The sequence below is a fragment of the Mobula hypostoma genome, chromosome 1, assembly GCF_963921235.1.
Source record: "Mobula hypostoma chromosome 1, sMobHyp1.1, whole genome shotgun sequence".
NCBI lineage: Eukaryota > Metazoa > Chordata > Chondrichthyes > Myliobatiformes > Myliobatidae > Mobula > Mobula hypostoma.
The window spans coordinates 210,070,868-210,098,592 of NC_086097.1; the positions used below are offsets into that span (position 1 = coordinate 210,070,868).

The 27,725-nt window shown below is 40.3% G+C and overlaps 1 protein-coding gene across 2 annotated transcripts in view; it reads left to right on the forward strand.

Moving 5' to 3' along the window:
* Window positions 1-1,662: 1,662 nt before the first annotated feature.
* lyn (LYN proto-oncogene, Src family tyrosine kinase) overlaps window positions 1,663-27,725 on the forward strand; it is a 105,588-nt gene continuing 79,525 nt past the window's right edge. Inside the window, exon 1 of one of the 2 annotated variants that reach the window (XM_063063808.1) lies at window positions 1,663-1,917. The gene's annotated coding sequence lies outside the window, so the exon portion shown is untranslated. The remainder of the gene's footprint in view (window positions 1,918-27,725) is intronic. The other variant, XM_063063800.1, reaches the window with a different exon arrangement.

The following is a 27,725-nucleotide window of genomic DNA, read 5'->3' on the forward strand; positions in this document are numbered from 1 at the left end:
AACATGACTTGAAAATGTAATGCTACCTTTCGGTGTTTCAGAGGATTTATCCTGGATCTCCTTAGTCAACAGCACAATAGACCCATTTTCATATGGAACACTTCGTCATAGGAGGCAGCTCACCACCAACTTCTCAAGAGCAATTAGGGATAGAATAAAACTGATGGCTTTGCCTGATGAAGGGTCTCAGCCCTAATAATCATTAAATCTTTATTCCTCTCAGTAGATGCTGCCTGACCTGCTGTCTTCCTCCAGCATTTTGTGTTTGCTACTTTGGCCTTACCAGTAATGCCCAGATCCTGAAGAATGAAAACTTTATTAAGTGTATGTTTAATTTCATATACAGCATGCCTAATTAATTAATTGAATTTAGATTCTCCAGCTGTTGTGTTGGCATTTGATTTCCTGTTTTCAGACCACCACTTCAGGTCTTTGGTTTATTTGTCCATTAATTTGACTATAACATTGACATTCATTTCCTCAGTCAAATGATGTTATGAATAGTGTACAGAATATAATTTGCTTCTTTAAAAATGAAACAAATAGAATTGCATCTTCCTCAATATAGTGCTTCAGTGAATTGAGCCCGATAGCAATTTCAAGTAATTCAGATATTTTCAAGTTTCAAAGAGCTTAAGGTTTTGAAGGCTCACATAATAATTCCCTTGAAAAACTTTAAAAATCAATGTGTACACTTTTGGAGAAAAAAACTGGTAAATAGTTCCATTGCTCAGACACTTCTTTAAAAAATATACATACATGTGTTTTCAGCTACGGTATGTCATTCTATCCCATTTAAATATACCAAGCAATGTTGTGTTATCTGAGCAGGGAAAGATTATTTTTCTAATACACTGCGCTGATGTCATTGTTTGTGGAAGTTTTTTGTCTGTGGTGATATGCAAATATGTTTGAGCAGGAACTGGAATAAAAGATTCTACTTCTTGTAATGAACATGCATTCAAGCACAATTTATGCATGAATTATCAATTACACCCAAACGGAAACTTTCCTTCACTATTTTAAGAATACTGTAAACTTGCTTTTCCTGCTTTTGTCACAGTTTCCATGGTGGTAATAAAGAAGACCGATGAGTATCAAGTAGACTTACATAGCATGTAGAATTCCTAAGTATCTGCAATAAGCATGATTTTAGTTTGTGTTAATATGGCTGAACAAAAATAATGTTAATGAAGCATTTTCTTCAAGCTTGAATAACTCCTGAATCTAAAGGTTGTTTTATGTCCTATAAGTTCCTGACTCATTTCTGCATGGCAAAAAAGTCATTTCTATCCTAGTGTTTTGACATCACATGAAAATGCATGATAGGCTTTCTTTCCAGATACAGAGTTTGGCCTTGGAGTCATGTTGTTGTTTTCTGTTAATAATTACCTTTTTGAGACCATAAATAGTGTGTTGGAAATTGAGTAAGAATGAAATTATTACAACAGAGGCCTTTCTAGCTAATATATGTATGAAAGCTTTGAACTGAATTTTCTTACGCTTATTTACTGTTTCACTGGTTTTGTAGCCAAATAACTGGACTGAAGTTCACTTGTATCTCAGCCAAAACTGTCAAGGTTGTGTCTTAGTAAAGAGTAGGCTGGGTAATTTACTGTAGACTCATGCAAATTGTGTAGCCAGTCTGGGCTGGGGAGGTTATTTGATTTATGTAAACACCAGGAAGTAGTGTATGAAAAAAAAAGCACCAGTTAGTTCCCTAATTTTAGTTGTGCCACAGAGTGGATTAAGCAGCTTTCTCAAGTGGTTTCTTCTCAATGTCACAGAAATTTTGGTGTGTGTTTTTAAATAATAGGAAATCTACATGAGGACAATTTCCCCTGAATCCATTGAAAATTAACATTTGGTACGGCCATAAAGCCAATTCTATCTGATTCCCATTTGTACATCGAGGAAGTAAGTGAATTTCAGTTTCTGAACTGTTTCTGTATGAGTGAAGTGAACAATGCATTGAACTTTATCTCTTCTGTAAAATATTCAGTACTTTAATGTTAAAAGGTTAATGGCAGTGTTAAAATAATGCATAGAGCAATTCATTGTGAATATGTAAACTACCAGAAGAAGTGAATTTTTAAATGTTTATTCTTGAAGCTCGCGGACACAAAAGGCATTAAAGTGTTTCCTCCAGTAATGACAAAATACTGGAAGATTTTATTTTAAACCAAATTGGTTAACGCTTTAAAAAAAAGATCACAGTAAACATTGGTTGAACTGCACCTAAGAACATAGCGACATAAAACCAGAAGTTTACAAGGTAATTTTAAGCTTCTACTTTTTCAGAAAATGGTGTTGGAAATGCAGATATAACTATATTTTCTGCTGTAGAATGATTATTGAAATTTGATCTTTACTTATTCTTTGCCTGGTAAGCTTGTGGAGCAGATTGGAATGCTTGGCGATGTTAAAGACTAAATGGGTGCAAGCTATTGTTACATAGGTTAATTAAATGCTTATTTTCAAAAACATTTCAGTTGTTTTTTAAAACTACTACTGATAAGATGATTAAAATAAAATAACATTAAAATCAGATATTAAAGTGAAAACAGTACAGATGTTATATTCCCTTCTAATGTCTAACAAAGGCAAAAATCAAACTTAATATTTTCATTTGATGGTTATATCCTATAGAGTGACCATGAGTTGTACATTAGCTGGTTAGTGCGCAGAGGAATATTTCCCATCTAGATATGCTTATGGACATTTTCAATGTTGCTGTTTGGTGATACAGAAAGGGAACGCTGGGCTGACCTTGATGGACAATTTAAGAATGCCAAATGAATTCTTGGGAGAGTCACTGTCAGGTAAAACTGCGTTTGAACTGAACAGGATACATAAAGGTGCTTATAACATTTGAGAAAGACAGTGAAAAAAGTCAACCTCCTTACCATGAAGCATTTTCAAAAAAAAGGAGATTGAATCCATTCAGAATTATCAATTACTTGTTAGGGTCCTATAGCGCAGTCCACTGAAGCATATTATGGAATTGCTAAATTTGCATTTAGAATCATTGGAGTGTTAGAGAAAATCATTTTGGAAGAAAATAAACACCAAAAGAATTACATTATTTTTATGCAAAGTCTGTTTCCTAGTCAACTAGTCTTGTAATAAAATCCTGAAACACATCTTATTCACTATTTGAGGATCTTTTTAGTTTGTTACACGTGTATTAAACAATTATACCTTTCATGATACCGATAAATGGGTTTTAATAAAAGTATGGAGTTGACTTAAAATTATTAGTTAATTAATTTTAAAAGGATTTTCAAAGGAGCTGGGCATGACCCTTCAGGCTTGCCCTATTGTTAAATTATCAATCATCTCCCCATTCCTCCTCACAATTTCGTGTCCTGGAAATCAGAAATAAAATGAGAAAATGCACTACAATGGGACTTTGATAGGATGCAGAGCTGGGCTGAGAAGTGGCAGATAGAGCTCAACCTGGGAAAGTATGAAGTTAGAAACTTTGGATGGTTAACCATGAAGGCATAGTACAGAGTTAATGGCAGGATTCTTAGCAGTGTGGAGGAAAGAGGGATTTTTGGGGTCCACATCAAGTTGCTGCACAAGTTGATAGGGTTGTTAAGAAGATATATGATGGTTTGGCTTCTTTAGTCAGGGGATTGCGTTCAAGGGCTACAAGCTAATGTTGAAACTGTATAAAACTCTGGTTAGATCATATTTGGAGTATTATGTTCAGTTCAGATCGCCTCTTTAGAGTAAGGAAATGGAAGCTTTAAAGAGGGTGCAGAAGAGGATACTGTCTGGATTAGAGAAGAATGTCATGAAAAAAGGTGAATGAGCTACGGCTTTCCTCTTTGGAGCAAAGGAGGATGAGCAGCGACTTGATAGAGGCGTATAAGAGGCATAAATCAAGTGGACCGTCAGCATCTTAATCCCAGGGTGGAAATAGCTAATACGAGAGGGCATAATGAGAGTGGTGTGTGCATGCAGCACACCGCCAGGGCTGGTGGTCCAAGCAGATACATTAGGTACAGTTGAGAGACTCTTGGATAGGCACATAGATGAAAGAAAAATTCAGGGCTATATGAGAGGGAAGGATTAGATGATCTTGGACTAGGTTAAGATGTCAACACAACATCATGCTTTGCTATCCTATGTTCTATGGTTAAATGTGAATGACCACTGTTATTGTCACTTAGTCTGTAAACCAGTTTGAATTTGAAATGTTCAGCCACTTTAGATTAAATTAATAAGTGTGTATTTTTCTCATATTAGCTTAATTCAGTGGTAGCCTCCTCTCCCAGTCTGAGGATAATCAGTTCACTTACACAACTAAACAGTTGCTTCTTTGCTGAAATGCTCTTCTTTAGAAGGGGTATTCAATCAAAAGCTCTTTTATTGATCAGGAGGATGTCACTTTCCCACAAGCAGTTATTCTTTCTGAATATCGGCTAATTGAAAAATGCCATAAAACAAATTATGTAGCTACTTTGTCAGTATCAGCAGATACGTATGGTATACAAGTTCAAAGTTCAATGTAAATTTATTACCAAAGTACATATATGTCACCATATACAATTCTGAGATTCGTTTTCTTGCATGCATCCAAGAAACACAATAGAATCAATGAAAGACTGTGCAAAAGCAAATGAAAAATAATAATAATAAATAAGTAATTAATAAATATCAAAACGTGAGATGAAGAGCCCTGGAAAGTGAGTCCATTGCTTGTGGGATCAGCTCAGTTATGGGGTGAGTGAAGTTATCCCTACTGCTTTAAGAGCCTGATGGTTGAGGGGTAATAACTGTTCCTGAATCTAGTGGTGTGAGTCCTGAGGCTCCTGTACCTTCTTGCTGATGACAGCAGTGAGAAGAAAGAATGGTGTGGGTGGTGGGGGTCCCTGATATGGATGTAGCCTTCCTGTGACAACTCTCCATGTAGGTGTGCTCAGCGGAGGGGATGGTTTTACACGTGATGGACTGGGCGTATCCATTACTTTTTGTAGGATATTCTGTTCAAGGGCATTGGTGTTTCCATACCAGATTGTGATGCAAGCAGTCAATATACTCTCCACCGCATATCTATAGGATTTTGTCATTGATGTCATGCCAAATCACCAGAAATTGTTAAGGAAGTAGGAGTGCTTCTGTTCTTTCTTCATAATGGCACTTACATGATTCTCCTAGGACAGGTCCTCTAAAACAATAATACTAAGGAGCTTAAAGTTACTGACCCACTCCAACTCTGATCCCCTGATGAGGGATCTCATGATGCTCATGGATCTCTAGTTTCCACCTCCTGAAGTCAATAATCATATCTTTGGTCTTGCTGACGTTGAGTGAGAGTTTGTTGTTGTGACTCCACTCAGTCAGATTTTCAATCTCCCTTTTATATGTTGATTCATCACCACCTTTGATTCAGCCAGCGACAGTGAGATCATCAGCAAATTAAATATTGCATTGGATTTGTGGTTAGCCTCATAGTCATAAGTGTAAAGCACAAAGAGCAGGGGGATAAGCACAGCCTTGTGGTGCACCTGTGTTGATGGAGATTGTCGAGGTGATGTTGCTGCCAATCCAAACTGACTGGTGTCTACAAGTAGGAAATTGAGGATCCAATTGCATAAATTGGTGTTGAGGCCAAGATGCTAAAGCTTATTGGTTAGTTTTGAGCTGATGATAGTATTGATTAACAAGCTATAGTTGATAAAGAGAATGCTGACATATACATCACTGCTGCCCAGATGTTCCAGGGTTGAGCGAAGAGCCAATGAAATGGCATCTGCTGTGGACCTGTTGCTCCATTATGCAAATTGGAGAAGATTCAAGTTGCTTCTCAGGCAGGAGTTGATTCAATATCACATTTACAGTGAAAATGATAAACACTGAATGCAGCCAGAAACATTTTGTTCTGTAGCAACTGCTTGGATTAACTGTTTTCCAATTAATCTCAATTTTGTTCTTTAGCTATAATGTGTAAATTCATCCCTTCAAATATTTAACCAATTACTACTTGAAAGTTTCCACTATGCTTTTAAAAGAAAATATTATGTCATATGTCTTTCTTGTTGATGACCTTAAATATGTGGCCTCTGATTACTGATCTATCTGGCAATAGAAACACATTCTCTTAAAATTATACATAATTTTGAATAGCTTCGTAAATCTTAACCTTAAATGGAAGTAATAGAATTGCAGATACTGGAAATCTGCAATAAAAAATAAAATGCTGGTGAATTCAATGCAGCATCACTGGAAAGGGAAAAGTGATTAATGTTTCAGGTTTAGGTCCCTTCAGTTCTGACAGAGGTTCCTCAAACTGAAATGTTGATCCTCAGAGGTGTTGCCTGACATGATTATTTGCAGCATTTTCTGTTTTTACTCCACTATATCTTCTCTACCCTGATGAGGACAATGACTGCTTCTTGAGCCTCTCGTATGAAGACTCTTTTACATAGAAACATAGAAAATAGGTGCAGGAGTAGGCCATTCAGCCCTTCAAGCCTGCACCGCCATTCAGTATGATCATGACTGATCATCCAACTCAGAACCTCCATACCCCCTGATCCCTTTAGCCACAAGGGCCATATCTAACTCCCTCTTAAATATAGCCAATGAACTGGCCTCAACTGTTTCCTGTGGCAGAGAATTCCACAGATTCACCACTCTCTGTGTGAAGAAGTTTTTCCTAATCTCAGTCCTAAAAGGCTTCCCCTTTATCCTCAAACTGTGACCCCTCATTCTGGACTTCCCCAACATCGGGAACAATCTTCTTGCATCTAGCCTGTCCAATCCCTTTAGGATTTTATATGTTTCAATAAGATTCCCCCTCAATCTTCTAAATTCCAACGAGTATAAGCCTAGTCAATCCAGTCTTTCATCATATGAAATTCCTGCCATCCCAGGAATCAATCTGGTGAACCTCCTTTGTACTCCCTCTATGGCAAGGATGTCTTTCCTCAGATTAGGGGACCAAAACTGCACACAGTACTCCAGGTGTGGTCTCACCAAGGCCTTGTACAACTTCAGTAGTACCTCCCTGCTCCTGTACTCGAATCCTCTTGCTATGAATGCCAACATACCATTCGCTTTTTTCACCGCCTGCTCTACCTGCATGCCCACTTTCAATGACTGGTGTATAATGACACCCAGGTCTCGTTGCACCTCCCCTTTTCCTAATCGGCTCTTGGCTCCATCCCTCCCCCTCCTGTTTTCTCCTATCATTTTGGATCTCCCCCTCCCCCTCCAACTTTCAAATCCCTTACTCACTCTTCCTTCAGTTAGTCCTGACGAAGGGTCTCGGCCTGAAACGTCGACTGCACCTCTTCCTAGAGATGCTGCCTGGCCTGCTGCGTTCACCAGCCACTTTTATGTGTGTTGCGTTTATTCAGATAATAATCTGTTTTCCTATTTTTGCCACCAAAGTGGATAACCTCACATTTATTTACATTAAATTGCATCTGCCATGAATTTGCCCACTCACCTAACCTATCCAAGTCATCCTGCATCCTCTTAGCATCCTCCTCACAGCTAACACTGCAGCCCAGCTTTGTGTCATCCGCAAACTTGGAGATGCTGCATTTAATTCCCTCATCTAAGTCATTAATATATATTGTAAACAACTGGGGTCGCAGCACTGAGCCTTGCGGTACCCCACTGGTCACTGCCTGCCATTCTGAAAAGGTCCCGTTTATTCCCACTCTTTGCTTCCTGTCTGCCAACCAATTCTCTATCCACATCAATACCTTACCCCCAATACCGTGTGCTTTAAGTTTGCACACTAATCTCCTGTGTGGGACCTTGTCAAAAGCCTTTTGAAAATCCAAATATACCACATCCACTGGTTCTCCCCTATCCACTCCACTAGTTACATCCTCAAAAAATTCTATGAGATCCGTCAGACATGATTTTCCTTTCACAAATCCATGCTGACTTTGTCCAATGATTTCACCGCTTTCCAAATGTGCTGTTATCACATCTTTGATAAATGACTCTAGCATTTTCCCCACCACCAATGTCAGGCTAACCGGTCTATAATTCCCCAGTTTCTCTCTCCCTCCTTTTTTAAAAAGTGGGGTTACATTAGCCACCCTCCAATCCTCAGGAACTAGTCCAGAATCTAAAGAGTTTTGAAAAATTATCACTAATGCATCCACTATTTCTTGGGCTACTTCCTTAAGCACTCTGGGATGCAGACCATCTGGCCCTGGGGATTTATCTGCCTTTAATCCCTTCAATTTACCTAACACCACTTCCCTACTAACATGTATTTCCCTCAGTTCCTCCATCTCACTGGACCCTCTGTCCCCTACTATTTCCGGAAGATTATTTATGTCCTCCTTAGTGAAGACAGAACCAAAGTAGTTATTCAATTGGTCTGCCATGTCCTTGCTCCCCATAATCAATTCACCTGTTTCTGTCTGTAGGGGACCTACATTTGTCTTAACCAATCTTTTTCTTTTCACATATCTATAAAAGCTTTTACAGTCAGTTTTTATGTTCCCTGCCAGTTTTCTCTCGTAATCTTTTTTCCACTTCCTAATTAAGCCCTTTGTCCTCCTCTGCTGGACTCTGAATTTCTCCCAGTTCTCCGGTGAGCCACTTTTTCTGGCTAATTTGTATGCTTCTTCTTTGGAATTGATACTATCCCTAATTTCTCTTATCAGCCATGGGTGCACTACCTTCCTTGATTTATTCTTTTGCCAAACTGGGATGAACAATTGTTGTAGTTCATCCATGCGATCTTTAAATGCTTGCCATTGCATATCCACCGTCAACCCTTTAAATATAATTTGCCAGTCTATCTTAGCTAATTCACGTCTACTTTGCCACATGCAAATTTGTCCAGAAGTAAAGACACTACTTCAGCAGAGGCAATACTAGTTTCTTGTAAGCATTTTGCATAACTTCATTGATTTGATACTCTGGTTTTGAAATAGTCTTATATCTCAAAAGGTTCAGTGGACTTGACAGGAACTGTGCATGAGAGCTCTGCCATTGCGGAGGAAACAGAAAAGCTTAGAGAAGTTATATTTTGTGGGGGTAAGGGGAATGCATGAACAGGGTTAAGGGCTTCAGAGCTTCAGTCGATGGGGATGCTGAGGACAGTGGATTTGAATTGTGATTGGGTGGGGACAAAATGTGGCATTAAGGTTGGTGATTAGAAACTTTAACGGGAACCTAGTTAGATTGAGATTAAAGTCTGTTACGAGCCTTGTGGCCCATCAGGTCATTGCTTATGCCGGTTTCTGTGGCGTGAAGTGACTGAGAGTATGAGACCCGCCCCCCCCCCGCCCGCAGGATAGGACACCAGTCTATCGCAAGGTTAACCCCCAGCATTTTTTTGGATAGACTGGAGCATTGTGTGGTTAAGTGCCTTGCTCAAGGACACACAAACTGCTTCGGCCGAGGCTCAAACCCATGGCCTTCAGATCGCTGGTGCAACGCCCTAACCACTTGGCCACGCACCACACAGCCTAGCTAGACACAAGATTTATATGGCAAAATGCAGAGCAGCACAGACCTGATTAACTGGTTCCCTTTAAACTGTGTAGAAGTGCTCCACTGCCTTGTGTAGACATATTCTGAAACACCTGGCTTGTACTGTTTGCAGAGCCCTAATATGCAAATATATTTTGCATATATGATTACAGTGCACTCTATCTGCCATTTGCCATCACGTGTCCAGCTGTCACCATCTCACCACTTCCTTTACTGTTAAATTAGCAGCATCTCCTTTTATAAAATATAACACATTAAAATAAAAAATAAATTCCTTGCTTCTGAGGTCTATTGGAATAAAGGTATTAGAAGTAATGAATAAACACCTCTCGAGCTTCCAGCCAGGTACAGGTGTCTGGCTGGAAGCCCGAGAAGAGTTTATTTGTCATATATGCCAGGAAAGCACTAGATCCTTTTTCATATTAGAAGTTACTTTTCTTTCTCTCCGGGTTCTTCCAGCTGTTAAACTAAGTTTGTTACGCATGGCCCTTACAAAATAATTAATGTTCTGGTGAAGCTCAGGTCAGAGTTTCTGTTTCCTCCAGATAAAATTACCTGCTAGATTAGCAATGCCCTGGCCTGCATTTTGAAGCCAAGGAAATCCACTTCTGTTTCCTTCCTAGTTATTTCTTAAAACTTATTTACTTCCTAATCATCTTGTTTACCCGGGACATAGTAAAAGATAAATAGCACAAATATTTTCCAGCCTCATAGTAAGGTACTTGCAGGGTCTGCCAAGCTATGCTTCATTGTGATAAGCATTGTGTCAGGGGTGGTGATAATATTACAAGAGAATAATTCACCTAAATTCCTTGTCTCAGTGCCCGTTGAAGGTGAGGGTGCAACCAGAGATAGAAATTGATTCTATCACTGGCTGTTCCCATTTTTGATTTTACTGAAAAATAGCTTATTTAGGAAAGCTTTAGACTTTCATGGATATAATTTTCAAAAAGAATGATGAGAGAATATTAGTTTGCTTGATTAATCTAAAGAAAGGCCTTCGTTTTAATGGTGAGATGATGGCACGAAGATGCTTTATGTTAGTTCGGACTTTCAATTCCTTATTCTGGCTTTATTTATAGTTTCAGGGCAGTGTGCTGTTATTCTCTGGGGGTTAAGATGGATTATCTGTTTTGTGTTTAGTTTTATTTGCTCAGTGCACTAAATGTGTTTTCAACATTGATTTAAATGCTCTTAGCAGTGGAATCAAAATATTTCTTTTATATTCAGCAGTGGATCTGTGGAATTCAATGCCACAGGCAGGTTTGGAGGCCAAGTCATTAGGCAAAGGTTGATAGATTCTTAGTTAGTCAGGGATGAAGGGATATGGGGAAAGGCAGGAGATGGGGGTTAGGAGGGAAATAGATCAGCCATGATGAAATGGTGGAGCAGACTTGAAGAGCCAAATGGCCTACTTCTGCTCTTATATCTTATGGTCTTATCACAAACAAGAGAAAATCTGCAGAAGCTGGAAATCCAAACAACGCACACAAAATGCTAGAGGAACTCAGTGGGTCAGGCAGCATCTATAGTCATTGTCATTAGAGTCATTGTCTATAGTCATTAGAGTTCTGAGTTGAAAGCTAAATAATATATTTTCTGAAATCCTTTTTCTCCCTTTCTGTTCCAAAAACTATATTGTCTGAAAACAAGAGGAAAGGTGCTATTTAGAGAAGTAGAAGCTTCATATCTTTTCATTCATTCATACCCAATATTTTGTTCTAAAGCTGGCTGCCAATTGTTTTGAGAGATCAGTAAATATCATCTGGCCCAGACCCTTCTCTTGATTGTAATGTGAGCAAATGTCACAATATAATTTCAATGCTCAAATTATTTACCTGGCAGAAAGTCATTATGATCTTACCATTTGGGATTTTTAACGGAAGTGAGAGTAAGGGGTCCTCATTCAAATTTTGCATATTTCCTCTATACATAGTCCATCGGACTTGGCTGCCACTGGGTCCCTTGTGTAGTCTTACCAATTAGTCTATCAGAAGAGACCATTGTAGTTTTACTGTCAGGTTCAGATCTTGGGAGGAGAATCTGTCCTAGTGGAATCTCAAGCAGACAATTTTCAATGAATTTCCCTTTCTGGAGAAGCAGCACAATGTCTTCTAAATTCCCCAACTTATCTAAGGTGGAACTCCCGCTAGATGGTTTTGGAAGTTGAGTCGATTGGCTTCTTTTTGGCAAGTGACTTGGGAGTTAAAGCAGCCCAAATCTCACTCCTACAGCAGTGCTTATATTCTTAATTCTCCTCACTCCCCACATAGAGTCTTATGTACTACAGCACATCAACAGATATTTTGGCCCATATGGTCCATGCCTGAAGTTAAAGTGGAGGTCACTAATATAGAAAACATAGAAACATAGAAAATAGGTGCAGGAGTAGGCCATTCAGCCCTTCGAGCCTGCACCGCCATTTATTATGATCATGGCTGATCATCCAACTCAGAACCCCGCCCCAGCCTTCCCTCCATACCCCCTGACCCCCATAGCCACAAGGGCCATATCTAACTCCCTCTTAAATATAGCCAATGAACTGGCCTCAACTGTTTCCTGTGGCAGAGAATTCCACAGATTCACCACTCTCTGTGTGAAGAAGTTTTTCCTAATCTCGGTCCTAAAAGGCTTCCCCTCTATCCTCAAACTGTGGCCCCTCGTTCTGGACTTCCCCAACATCGGGAACAATCTTCCTGCATCTAGCCTGTCCAATCCCTTTAGGATCTTATACATTTCAATCAGATCCCCCCTCAATCTTCTAAATTCCAACGAGTACAAGCCCAGTTCATCCAGTCTTTCTTCATATGAAAGTCCTGCCATCCCAGGAATCAATCTGGTGAACCTCCCTTGTACTCCCTCTATGGCAAGGATGTCTTTCCTCAGATTAGGGGACCAAAACTGCACACAATACTCCAGGTGTGGTCTCACCAAGGCCTTGTACAACTGCAGTAGTACCTCCCTGCTCCTGTACTCGAATCCTCTCGCTATAAATGCCAGCATACCATTCGCCTTTTTCACCGCCTGCTGTACCTGCATGCCCACTTTCAATGACTGGTGTATAATGACACCCAGGTCTCGTTGCACCTCCCCTTTTCCTAATCGGCCACCATTTAGATAATAATCTGTTTTCCTATATCTTTTACTTAGAGATACATTGGGTTTATCTTATTTGTTTGTGTGGAATTGAAGTGCACTAACATCCCAGATGAGTGAACAACAAGATAATTTGGCTTTTTCACCCTTGAGCTATAATTGAGTTTAGGCACCTAGTGGGGACCATAATGTTGAGTCTTGACATCTGGTGCAAAATGGCAATAAACAGTTCTGGGAGTTGGATAAATGTGTATTTCCATAGGTCCATCAGGCTACTATTACCGCTTCTACTCTATTTATCCAATTCCCACTTCAGCGAATAGCTTGGAGCAAAAGTGGCCCAAGTATTCCTAGTGGGGTGTAAAAGAGCTCTTCCACTCCTCAAGGCAACTTAAACACAATTGAAGCCGATGTACTGACTGGCACGGTTGTGCAGTGGTTAGCGTAGCACTATTACAGCGCCTGCAACCCGTGTTCGTTCTACTGCCATCTATAAGGAGTTTGTACATTCTCCCTGTGACCACATGGGTCTCCTCTGGGTGCTTCAGTTTCCTCCCATATTCCAAAGACTTAGGGGTTAATAGGTTAATTGGTCACATGGGTGTAATTGTGGAGCAGGGGGTTGTTGGGCTGAAAAGGCTTATTACTGTGCTGTATTGCTAAATGTTTAAAAAAACTATAAGTAATCATTTGATGGGCCTCTACTGAGTTGCTAACATTCAGGTCTTGGGTCAATATGACAGAATAAGGATCCAATTTAAAGTTAGCTAATGGTTAGAAAACAAAGAGTTCAAGCAAATAGCTAATACATAATTATTGGATTATGACGAGAGAAACATGTTGAAATCTGTTGCTGATGTAAGTGGGAGACCAGGTGAGGAAGACTGTGAGTGGCTTTGAGGAGAGGAAGAAAGCAGCCTGATAGAGGGCCAGTACCAGACACAGTTTAATGTGGATAAGTTTATACTGGTGATTCACAAATCAATTGTGGGGGGGAGGGCTGTTGCATTTCTAGAAAACAGTCCTTGTTGTGATTTTCTGTATTGCAAAGCTGTCATCTGCATGTGTATCAAGAAATGTGAAAAAAAAACCTTGTGTAGATCTATTTACTGTTATACCATACAAATTCCTTGAGAGAAATTTCATTTCTCAGCTTTTGGGTGGTGATTGATAAATTTTGTAAGGGTGAATTTCTGTAAACCACACGGCCATGACACAAAGTTGCCAGTACTGGTCTTTGGAACAACACACAAGAAATACCCAAAGAAGAATTCTGAACAATGTATAGTAGAACTGAAAATGTAGGATATGGATAAATAATTTTTTGAAAATTGGCATTTCAGTAAATAGAGCTGCAACAAGGTATTTGCAGCATTTTGAACATTTGAAGAATGAAAGAAGAGAAAATGAAATAAGGAATCACAACTGGAAATGTTGGTTTAGCTCCAGTTAGACTGTGCAATTTTCCTGTTACATTATATAAAGATTTATCTGAATGACAATAAATACTATAAGGAGGGTCTCATCGCAACTATTTTTTCCAATTGTGATATGTTTGAATGAAAAGCAATTTCCTGGAACCTAGGTGATGGGAAATGTGGTAGTCATTTGTTTATAATTATCACATGTAAACCTTGAGCTCCCAGATTCTACCTCAACTCATATGAGGGCCATTTTCCATTCCATAAAAAATCTTGGTATTGTTTGGGAATTACTGTTTAATTTATTAATTCAATTCAAAATAATGCAGATACACAGTTTTGAGAGAAAACATCAATATTACTCCAGCGCCCCTCCCCCCCACCATCCATCCCCTAATTTGCTCTGACCGATATGCCTTAGCTCCATTTAATTTTACTTTACCTGATTTGCTTTTGTTACGTACCCCGTAACTGGGTTGCCAAACCAGCAGAAATGGATCACTCAGCTGGAGTCTGGATTACTAGAACTAAGAAAGTTTTATTAAAGAAACACGCAACACGGTACTCTAATCAAAAGGATAATAAATGCAACAGTTCAGCAATGATAAACACACATGTGCACAGAATTAAGATAACAGGATCAATCAAGCTCTATCGTTGTCTAGGGGTAAATGACCAGTTTTGAAGTGACACAAAGTTCAGTTCAATTTAGTTCAGTTCGCAGTAATCGTTGCCATGGCGATGGACAGTGGGGGGGGAAGGAGAGAGAGCAAAATGAATGAATATTCAACACAGCTTCCACACACAGACCTTTGCAGTCAGCTTTCGTGCGAGCCCTTTGTGATGTCATCTGAGGTCACTGACGGTGACCCCTCCGTTTCCAGATACGATCGTTTCCCTGCGCTGAACCTGGCACCCAGGCAAGGGTGGACACACACCAGGTTCCCGCCGATTGTGCCTTTCCACCCTGTGCGTTTATGGCTTGATCCCGCGATCAGCCGTCCAAAAGCTTCCCACTGACTTGTGAGAGGCGCACTGCTTCCAGGGTCTCGTTACCTCGGGTGTCGTGTGTGTCTTGCCTTAGCGAACCTGTCCCTTTTTATCCCCCTGCTGGGGTATCGCCTGTCCATCACTTCAAACAGTTCAGGGTTCAAAGGGGGAGCCGCTCTAGACAGCTCTCTCTCCCATCCCTTCATTACACCTCTCCAGATGCTGCTCCATTGTTTTTCCTTATCTCTCGCTCTCTCTCCTGAAGACAGGTGGCAGACCAACTGCTGATCACACAGGACAGCTAACATCTTATCTATGTGTATTCTTGTCACACTTTTTTGCATTTAATGGTATATTAATCAGAATTCATGTGATTTGATCCATCATTCTAAAGTTGTAAGCCTCACATTTGCTTCATCAGAGGCTCTTTGAAAGCACTGAAGTGGCTTTCTGTGATTCCCTTTTGTCTAAAGACTGTATCAAGCTGAAATATCAAATGATTCACTCAAAAATAAATTCCAGTTTTGGTAAGAAATTCCATGCTTCAAGTGGATAAAGAGAGGGAGTGTAACATCATTGGATACATAGGGTCTGTGAAGAGCCTCTTAAGTAGGTACAGGGCCCTTAGAAAAATAGAGGACTGTGTGCTAGGGAAATTCTAGGCAGTTTCTAGAGTAGGCTACATGGTTGGCCCAACATTGTGGGCCGAAGGACCTGTAATGTTCTGTAAATTTCTATATTCTATATTTTATGTTCTATCATTTGGAGAAATTTGATTGAATATTCATAAAGAATAGAAAACAAAAGAAAGAAAATTCAAGGACCAAACTCTTTGGTACAAGAAGATATCTGATTGTCTGCTCTTATTTATGATTCCTGGTGGACTTTGTGTTTCATCAGACAAGAATTGCAGAATGTAATCCAGTTCAGTGCAGTAAAATGTCACTTATATTTATACTGCCTTTCTATCTGCCTAACTTAGATCATAGACCATAAAACATTGCAGCAGAATTCAGCCACTTGGCCCATCGAGTCTGCTCCAACATTCCATCAAGGCAGATTCATTTTCCCTGTCAACCTTATTCTCCTGCCTTCTCCCCATAACCTTTGACACACTTACTACCAAGAACCTATCAATGCTCCAATCATTTATTTCTTTTTCAATAGAAGTGATCAAAAGATACCAAAGATAATTTATTACAAACTTGTGTGTTGAAACACACTGTGAATATGATAAAACTGTGATAGGGACATTTGTCAATTGAATAAGGACATAATACAAATGGCCATGTAGTTTATCAGTATTGTTTGTGAGGTCTGGTGAATAAATTCCAGAGGCTGATGTGAAAATAACTGCAAATACAGGCAGCACATCAAGACAATGGAAATAGTCTGTGCAGCTGACTAGGTGAAACATGGTTGTTAGTGAGATGTGCTGCTGAGGATTTACTGTGATACTGACATGTGACAACATTTCTATGCACAAATGAGAGCATGTGTCTCAGTTGTCATTGGAGTTTGAGCCGATTCAAGTCTTATTATTGATTAGAGAAAACAACTTATTGTGAGTTAGGAGGTAAATCAGGTGAGGAGTAGATATGGATTCAGATCGGGACCAAGTATATCACTGAAGTTGCAAACAGTAGACACAATGACGTTTTAGCAGTAATATGGATTTCTCTTCCTGAAGCTTCTAATTATTGATTCTAAGTATAAAATGCCTGTTTACCTTCAGAATTTATATCGCATTTTGAGGCGGTTGATGGAAGACATCTTCCTGTATATGAAGAAAAGCTAGCTGTTTGCCTATTATGTTTTTGTTTGGTACTAGTGACTTTCACAGAACTTATAAAGATTAAATCAAGCAATATTTAGATACTCTATTCTTGTTTAGAGCAAAACTCCAAATCCATTGCTTCAAGTCCTATCCCAAGACCCTATTACCAGTTCAGCGGTGGAATAGGACTATTGTACGGACAAACTTGTAAAGCCATGCTTCTTTTGCTTGATCCAGTAATGCAGGGTCAATATTAAAGATATCCATGGCCTCGTAGAAAAAGATTAGACAATGAATACTGTGTCAATAAATCCCATCGATTAACTGGTCAGTTATCTTCAACATTTAATGGGATCTTCAGTGCATATTACCCATAGTTGTCCTCCTTTGATCTCACTTGGAAGGGGCAGAACAAATATTTTGAGAAATTAGGTGTATTTTGTATGTTGAAGCAACACATACCAAATTCTGGAGGAACTCAGCAGGTCAGGGCAGTGAGCATATGTGGAAATGAGTAAGCAGTCAATGTTTTGGGCCTAGACCGTTCATCAGGACTGGAATGGAAGGGGAAAGATACCTGAATAAGGTGGGGGAGGGGAAGGAGGACAAGCTAAAAGGTGACAGGAGAAACCAAGTGGGTGATGGGGGGTGGGGGATGAAGTAAGAAACTGGGAGGTGATAAGTGGAAAAAGCAAAGGGCTGAGCAGGAGGAATCTGATAAGAGAGGAGAGTGGATCGTAAGAAAGAGGGAAGGAAGAGCACCAGGGTTGCTTTGTATGTTAAAAATTGGCTTGTAGTTTGGGCAGAGTGATTTATTTAACTGGATTAATTTAACTTGAGCTGACACCAAAATGCCTCCAGTGTTTCTAGCATTAAAGTTCTTGTATATGGATGATAGCCAGTGAACATAAATTCAGACAATACTTTTTTGGGATTATTTTTATGCACTTATTTTTCTTCCACTTCCCAGTAATGCATAAAGAAGTGAAAACATTCTGGTTAAATTATTAGAGCTTCTGTGTAAAATATCCTTTTATAATATTTGATTTCAATCTGCTGATGGGCAGCCAATTTAAAAAGTACAAAAATGCTAAACACCAACTTTGTTTTAGAAACATAGAAACATAGAAAATAGGTGCAGGAGTAGGCCATTCGGCCCTTCGAGCCTGCACCGCCATTTATTATGATCATGGCTGATCATCCAACTCAGAACCCAGCCTTCCCTCCATACCCCCTGACCCCTGTAGCCACAAGGGCCATATCTAACTTCCTTTTAAACATAGCTAATGAACTGGCCTCAACAGTTTGCTGTGGTTTTAATCTGAGATGTAAAATAGAACTAACAAGAATTGCTGGAAGACTTCCTCAGTCCTTCTAGTGAAGTCTCTGTAATGTTTAAGCATGATTGCAGTCCTTAACTTTAAACCAAAGCAGGAGAAGTGAAAGGATTAGATATTTTAGAAGTATGGAAAACTGTGCAAATTTATATTTGTGCTTAAATTTTTCTTTCTCATTCCAGTGGGAATATGTTGTGGGATATCTGTTATCCTTTGACGTTAGTGAGTTTATCAGAGTCAGATTTTGAATGGTATAGGTAGCTTGAGATTTTTTAAAAAGTCCTGAAACAGTAATTATCAAAATACTATTAGAAGTTGATTACTCTCAATGTGATCTCCACCAGTTCATAAAAAGACAAATTCCAATTTAATGTACTGTATGAAATCAAGTTATGGAGAGAACATGTTAAACTGAAAAAGGAGAATTCCTTTCTTTAGCTAAACATACTCTTAATTAAGGTTTCCTAAATGTATTCCCTACGTTAGTAAGTAATAAAATGGTTGATAAATAATCTGCAAATTATTATGTTGAAACTGAAAATAAATGCATGTTGTATATTTACACATTGCATATAAGAGTTGGCAGTTGTATTGTGGGGAGATTGTGGCAAATTTAGGAATTTTTCATGAATGAACCATGAAATAGAATATAATATTACTGCTGAGGAAATTGCTAATGGCAAATGGATTATATTAACATATCTATTTGATGGGGTATGAATTTACTTTAGCTGAGTTTTCTGCAGTAACAGTAGGCAGCAAATGCCATCACAGCTTGATTCATACTGAAGTAATTTCTGTATAGTGACCTGCTGTATTATTTGTATTTGAAATGTAGTAATAGTCAGGACTAATAACATGCACTTAATTCTCTTGTCCTTCCTTTCATGAGGACCCCAATAAGCATTGAAAATTATCTTCACTGAATAACTTAGTCAGCTCAGATGTGCCCCACTCTTGTTAGATCCTCCACGTACGGCATCAGTCCATCAGCCTACATATCACCTTGCTACAGTGCGTACAATGTTGAAATTGGAGCCATGCTGTAGTGTAACAAAATTAAGAGCAAACTATTCTATTTCAGACCATGCTGTGATAAATGCCCTGTGATTGAACAGGTTTGGAAACTGAAGAGGTAAAGAGGTTCTTTACTAGGGAAGTAAAATTATCTGTAACAGCGTAGAGGGAAAGTCTTAAATATTAGTGCCTTAAGAGCTAACACTTCAGCAGGCAGTGATGGAGAAGTTAAAAGTGTCCATGCTTAAAAGCTTCACATTGACAGGAGAGGTGCAATTTTCGAGGCAATTATAGTTAGAGAAAGCTAGGCCTTAGAAGTGAAGTGTTGGAAAATAGTGAATATCTTCAGAATTAGAGGATTCTTTTAAATGCAAGTCAATGTAGACCATAAGACCATAAGACAAAGGAGCAGAAGTAGGCCAATTCGCCCATTGAGTCTGCTCCGCCATTTTACCATGAGCTGATCCATTTTATCCTATTTAGTCCCACTGCCCCACCTTCTCACCATAACCTTTGATGCCCTGGCTACTCAGATACCTATCAATCTCTGCCTTAAATATGCCCAATGACTTGGCCTCCACTGCTGCCCGTGGCAACAAATTCCATAGATTCACCATCCTCTGACTAAAAAAATGTCTTCGCATTTCTGTTCTGAAAGGGCGCCCTTCAATCCTGAAGTCATGCCCTCTCATACTAGACTCCCCCATCATGGGAAACAACTTTGCCACATCCACTCTGTCCATGCCTTTTAACATTCGAAATGTTTCTATGAGGTCTCCCCTTATTCTTCTAAACTCCAAGGAATACAGTCCAAGAGTGGACAAACGTTCCTCATATGTTAACCCTCTCATTCCCAGAATCATTCTAGTGAATCTTCTCTGTACCCTCTCCAACGTCTGCACATCCTTTCTTAAATAAGGAGACCAAAACTGCCCACAGTACTCCAAGTGAGGTCTCACCAGCGCCTTATAAAGCCTCAACATCACATCCCTGCTCCTATACTCTATTCCTCTAGAAATGAATGCCAACATTGCATTCGCCTTCTTCACTACTGACTCAACCTGGAGGTTAACTTTAAGGGAATCCTGTACGAGGACTCCCAAGTCCCGTTGCATCTCAGAACCTTGAATTCTTTCCCCATTTAAATAATAGTCTGCCCATTTATTTTTTCTGCCAAAGTGCATAACCATACACTTTCCAACATTGTACTTCATTTGCCACTTCTCTGCCCATTCTTCCAATCTATCCAAGTCTCTCTGCAGACTCTCTGTTTCCTCAGCACTACCAGCCCCTCCACCTATCTTCGTATCATCAGCAAACTTAGCCACAAAGCCATCTATTCCATAATCCAGATCGTTGATGTACAATGTAAAAAGAAGCGGCCCCAACATTGATCCCTGTGGAACACCACTGGTAACCAGCAGCCAACCAGAATAGGATCCCTTTATTCCCACTCTCTGTTTCCTGCCAATCAGCCAATGCTCTATCCACGTATGTAACTTTCCTGTAATTCCATGGGCTCTTATCTTGTTAAGCAGCCTCATGTGTGGCACCTTGTCAAAGGCCTTCTGAAAATCCAAATATACAACATTCACTGCATCTCCCTTGTCTAGCCTACTGGTAATTTACTCAAAAAATTGTAATAGGTTTGTCAGGCAGGATTTTCCTTTAAGGAATCCATGCTGAGTTCTGCCTATCTTGTCATATGCCTCCAGGTACTCTGTAACCTCATCCTTGACAATCGACTCCAACAACTTCCCAACCACCGACGTCAAGCTAACAGGTCTATCATTTCCCTTTTGCTTTCTTGCCCCCTTCTTAAATAGCGGAGTGACATTTGCAATCTTCCAGTCTTCCGGAACCATGCCAGAATCTATCGACTTTTGAAAGATCATCGCTAATGCCTCCGCAATCTCCACAGCTACTTCCTTCAGAACACAAGGGTGCATTCCATCTGGTCCAGGAGATTTATCGACCTTTAGCCTATTCAGCTTCCTGAGTACTTTCTCTGTCGTAATTGTGACTGCGCACACTTCTCTTCCCTGCCACCCTTGAGTGTCCGGTATGCTGCTGTCTTCCTCAGTGAAGACTGATGCAAAATACTTGTTCAGTTCCTCTGCCATCTCCTCATCTCCCATTACAATTTCTCCAGCATCATTTTCTATCGGTCCTATATCTACTCTCACCTGTCTTTTACTCTTTATATACTTGAAAAAGCTTTTAGTATCCTCTTTGATATTATTTGCTAGTTTCCTTTCATAGTTAATCTTTTCTCTCTTAATGACCTTCTTGGTTTCCTTTTGTAAGGTTTTAAAAACTTCCCAATCCTCTGTCTTCCCATTAATTTTTGCTTCCTTGTAGGCCCTCTGCTTTAACTTTGGCTTTGACTTCTCTTGTCAACAACGGTTGCATCCTTTTTCCACTCGAAAATTTCTTCTTTTTTGGAATATACCTGTCTTGCACATTCCTCATTTCTCGCATAAACTCCAGCCACTGCTGCTCTGCCATCTTTCCCGCCAGTGTCTCTTTCCAGTCAACTTTGGCCAGTTCCTCTCTCATGCCACTGTAATTTCCTTTACTCCACTGAAACACCGACACATCAGATTTCGGCTTCTCTTTTTCTAATTTCACAGTGAACTCAATCATGTTATGATCACTGCCTCCTAAGGGTTCCTTCACCTCAATCTCTCCAATCACCTCCGGTTCATTACACAATACCCAATCCAGTACAGCCGATCCCCTAGTGGGCTCAACAACAGACTGTTCTAAAAAGCCATCTCACAGACATTCTACAAATTCTCTCTCTTGAGATCCAGTGCCGACCTGATTTTTCCAATCTACTCGCATGTTAAAATCCCCCACAATTATCATAACACTGCCCTTCTGACAAGCCTTTTCTATTTCCAATTGTAATTTGTAGTCCACATCACTGCAACTGTTTGGAGGCCTGTATATAACTGCCATCAGGGTCCTTTTACCTCTGCAATTTCTTAGCTCAACCCATAAAGATTCTGCACCTTCCGATCCTATGTCACCTCTTTCTAATGATTTAATATCATTTCTTACCAATAAAGCCATGCCTCCCCCTCTGCCTACCTTCCTATCCTTCCGAAACACCGTGTATCCTTGGACGTTCAGCTCCCAGAGACATGCATCCTTTAGCCAGGTCTCAGTGATGGCCACAATATCATACCTGCCAATCTGTAGCTGTACAACAAGATCATCCACCTTATTCCTTATGCTGCGTGCATTTAAGTACAACACCTTAAGTCCAGTATTTGATACTTTTTGCTTTGATTTCACTGCAATTTTATTGCACTTCAACTCATCCCAATGGCTACGCATTTGCCCCATCACCTGCCTGTCTTTCCTGACATCTTTACTGCTCACTATCTTAGATTTATTTCTGTTTTCTCCTCCCTCCGCTCTATCATTCCAGTTCCCATCCCCCTGCCAAATTAGTTTAAACCCTCCCTAACAGCTCTATTAAACTTTCCCGCCAGGTTATTGGTCCCGTTCGGGTTCAGGTGTAACCTGTCCTTTTTGAACAGGTCATACTTTCCCCAGAAGAGATCCCAATGATCCAAGAATCTGAAGCCCTGCCCCCTACACCAGTCTCTCAGCCAGGCATTCATCTGCCTGATCCGACTACTCTTGCCCTCGCTAGCACGTGGCACAGGTAGCAATCCCGAGATTACTACCCTGGAGGTCCTGCTTCTCAGCTTCCTTCCTAACTCCTGGAAATCTCTCTTCAGGACCTCCTCCCTTCTCCTATCTATGTCATTGGTACCAACATGTACCAAGACAACTGGCTGCTCACCCTCCCCCTTTAGAATATTCAGGACCCGATCCAAGACATCCCGTACCCTGGCACCTGGGAGGCAACACACCATGCGGGTATCTCTGTCATGTAGAGTATCAAGAAAAAAGCGATTAGTGAATAGAATTTAATGATATGCTAGATCATGGGTAGCAGGATTCTGTGTAACCTTAGATTAAGCAGACAGGACTTTGACGGAGACTAGGCAAAAGTTTATTGGAACAAATGCAAAGCCAGCAGAGGTTTGGATATTGGTTGTGACGGCTATGAAAATTGTCAGTCTACGTGAAGCAGTTAAACATAGTCTGAAGCTTTCTCAGTCAAGTTATGAACAGTCCAGCCCAGGCCCAGGCAGTTGCCAAGGAGGGCAATGGAGCTCAGGCTCGGAAATGGAATAAAAGAGTAATTGATGGAAATACTCAGTAAGTCAGGTAGTGCCTGCTGTCAAATTTAACTTTGGTTTTGTTATAACGTAGGAATGGTGTCTAAAGCCATTAATTTTTGTTTCTGCTACATAGTCATAGTCATAAAGTATGACTATAACTATGACTATGTAGCAGAAACAAAAATTAATGGCTTTAGTCCCCCAATTATTTATATTGTATATTCCTGTTTATTCAAGATTGGATATAAAATAGAGGGTCTGACAACTTGGCACAAGAAAAGAGGGTTGAGAGATTATGGTAAGTTAACCATGGAAACCTAAGTTGGGTTTTCAGATGGCATTGCTCAAGAATAATTTTCAGGCAAAATTCAGATGTGGGTAAAATTCAGATGTTAATAATAAATCCTTGGGATGTCCCAGAATTAGTTCTGCTGGAGAGAAGCTATTATAAATTCTTTCCAAGATATTATAGGGATATGATTGATGGTTAAATTGATAGATATTCAGAAATTGTTAGATATTTGGCAACCTGCAACTGGGATCCCTGAAGTGTAGGTGCCCTTTCAGTTTAAGCACTACATAGAGGAAGGTGGAACTTAGTACTTCAGTACTTTGGCAAGAATCAATAACCAGGAAATAAAATTATGGAAGATAAGATACAAGCATAGACTTGGGTTAAGCAGCCTCATGCATAGCACCTTGTCAAAGGCCTTCTGAAAATCCAAGTACACAACATCAACCAATTTTCCTTTGTCTATCCTGCTTGTTATTCTTTCAAAGACTTGCAATAGATTTTTGAGGCAAGATTTTGCCTTAAGAAAATCATACTGACCACGGCCTACTTTATCATGTGCCTTCAAATGCTCCAAAATTGCATGCTTAATTATCGACTCCAACATCTTCCCAACCACTGAAGTTAGACTAAAAGACTAACTATAATTTCCTATCTTCCACCTGTCTCCCTTCTTGAAGAGTGGAGTGACATTTGCAATTTTCCAGTATTCAGGAACCATTCCAGAATCTAGTGATCTTGAAAGATCATTACTAATGCCTCCACAATCTCTTCAGCCACCTCTTTCAGAACCTTTCTGGTCCAGGTGACTTATCTACCTTCAGAACCTTCTCCCCAGTAATAGTAACTTCACACAATTCATGACGCTGACAACTGGAACTTCCACCATGCTACTACTGTTTTCTACAGTGAAAACTGATGCCAAATACTTATTTAGTTCATCTGCCATTTCATTGTCCCCCATTACAACCCCTCCAGCATTGCTTTCCAGCGATCTGATATTCACTCTCGCCTCTCTTTTACACTTTATGTATCTGAAAAAATAATTCGGTATCCTCTTTAATATTTTTGGCAAGCTTACTTTAGTATTCCATCTTTACCTTCCTAATGACTTTTTCCATGTCTTCTGTTGGTATTTGAAAGCTTCCAGATCCTCTAATTTACCACTAATTTTTGCTGTATTATATATTCTCTCTTTGGCTTTTATGTTGCCTTCGACTTCTCTTGTTTGCCACGGTTATGTCATCTTGTCTTTAGGAATAAAAGCAAGATGACACAACCTCTTTGGGATGTATATATCCTGTGCCCCCCGAGTTACTTCCAGAAATTCCAGCCATTGCTGCTCTGCTATCATCCCTGCTAGTGTTCTTTTCCAATCAATTCTGGCCAACTCCTCTGTCATGCCTCTGTAATTCCCTTTACACCACTGTAATACTGTTACAGTTGTTTTTAGCTTCTCCTTCTTCAATTTCAGCATGAATTTGATCATATTATAATCACTTACCACTGAGAGTTCTTTTACCTTAAACTCTCTAATCAATTCTGGTTTATTGCACAACACCCATATCAGATTAGCTAATCCCCTGGTAGGTTCAACCCTAAGCTGCTCTAAGGAACCATTTTATAGGCATTCTAGAAATTCCTTCTGTTGGACTTCATCACCTACCTCCATATGGAAAACCCCCATGACTATTGTCACATTGCCCTTTTGGCATGCACACCTTCTCACCCTAGGTCATCTCTTTCTTGTGATTTAATTTAATTTTTTTACCAACAGAGCCTTGCCACCCTCCTGTCTTCCTGCCTATCTTTCGATGCAATGTGTATCCTTGGACACTAAGCTCCCAACTATAATCTTCTTTCAGCCATGATTCAGTGAGTCTACAACATATACTTGCCAATGTGTAACTGTGCTATGTTCATCTACCTTATTCCGTGAACTGTGCACATTCAAATATAACAACTTCAGTCCTGTATTCATCCTTGTCAATTTTGTCCACCTTTTACATTACAACTCATCCTGTTGACTGCAATTTTGCCCTATCATCAGCTTCTCCTTGCTGGGAATCTCACTACACATTCCCTCTGTACGTAAACCAACTTCTGCATCTTCAGCACTATCACTCCAGTTCCCACCCACCTATCAAATTAGTTTAGACCAACTAAAACAACTCTAGCCAACCTGCCCACAAGGATATTGGTCCCCCTTGGGTTCAGGTGTAACCCATCCCTTTTGTACAGGTCATACCTTCCCAGAAGAGATCCCAATGATCCATATACCTGCACCCCTGCCCCCTACACCAGTTCCCAGCCACACATTCATCCTATTCTTACCCTCACTGGCACGTGGCACAGACAGCTATCCTGAGATTACTACTCTTGAGGTTCTGTTCCTCAGCTCCCTAAAATCTCTCTTCAGGACCTCCTCACCTTATCTATGTATATCATTGTTGTCAAAATGTACCAAGATTTCTGGCTGTTCACACTCACCCTTGAGAATGCCATGGACACGATCCGAGACATCCCTGATCCTGACACTAGGGAGGCAACATACTATCGGGTGTCTCTATTGTGCCCACAGAACCTCGTCCCTGTTCCTCTGAATAAAGAATCTCCTGTCAACACTGCAGGTCCTCTTCTCCTCTCTGCTCTTCTAAACCACAACACCAGACTCAGTGCCAGAGACCCGGTCACTGTGGCATCCCCCTTAATAGTATGTAAAGTTATATAATTATTACTGAGGGGAACAGCCACAGGTGTACTCTGCACTGGCTGTGTATTTCCCCTCTTTCTCCTGACAGTCACCAGTTGCTTGTCTCTTGCATCCTGGGGGTAACTACCTCCCTGTAGCTCCTGCCGATCGCCTCCTCGTTCTCCTGTATGAGTCGAAGGTCATCGTGCTGCAGCTCCAGTTCATGAATACGTTCTTTCAGGATCTGCAGCTCAGTGCACCTGGTGCAGGTGTATTTGCCAGAGGTCTCCCAGACTTCCCACATCCCACACGCAGTACAGAACACTGCTGCTCTATGTGTTGCATTGTATGATGTGGGCATTCATGACCTACGATCATGATTGTTCTTGGCAAAACTCTACCGAAGTGGTTTGTCATTGCCTTCTTCTGGGCAGTGTCTTACAAGGCAGGCGACCCCAGCCCCATAATCAATGCTTTTCAGAGATTGCCTGCCTGGAGCCAGTGGTTGCATAGACAGAAGCTGGGATATGCACCAGCTGCTCATTTGACCATCCACCACCTTCCCACCTCCATGGCTTCTCATGACCCTGATGCGGGGGGGGGGGAGGGGGTTGCTAAGGAAGTGCTACACCTTGCAGGCTACCAGAGGGAAGGAGCACCTTACACGTCTTTTGGTACAGACAACTCTTCACCCCGCCACCCAAAAGTTTTATGTAGCCTCTCAAAATAAAACATTCTTGTATAAAAAAATAGAAAACTGGCAGAATGATAACTGCATATGAATCTTATTGATCTCAGAGATGTCAAAAGCTTTGGAGACGTGTATTGATTGATTGATTCTTGGATTGAGCGTACCAGATTGTATGGCTAGCTCAGGAATATTCAGATAAGAAACCTTTGAGACTAGCCAGCCGATGGCGTAGTGGCATCCACACCAGACTTCAAGGTGTGTGGTCCAGCTGGCTCCCTGCACGCTTTCCAACCATCCTGGGTTGAGTATCGAGCTAGCAGCTCGGCCTCGTAAACAAAAAAACAGACAAATGCTAAAGAAACAGCAAAGTTGCTGCCTGATGTACCACAAGGTGCCAAAAGGAACAACAACAACAAGCTTTCAGACTGGAGCAAGTGAGGGACAAAGATTTGAAGTGAGAGAAGATTCCTTTATGTCGGTTGGACAGGGAGGGGGTGGTTCTGTCAACAACACCAGCTGAATCAGGGTGCTAGAAGGGAACTTGTGGGGTAGCAAGTTAGGAACATAAGAATTAATAGCAAGTGTAGGATCTGTTTTCCCTCACATTAGCTCCACAAATTCCTTAAAATCGTAGTTTATCTTTTACCCCTAACATCACTTCCCTGCACTAATCCCACATCCTTTGAATTGGTCAATATCTAAAAATCCATCTCTGTTTTGTATA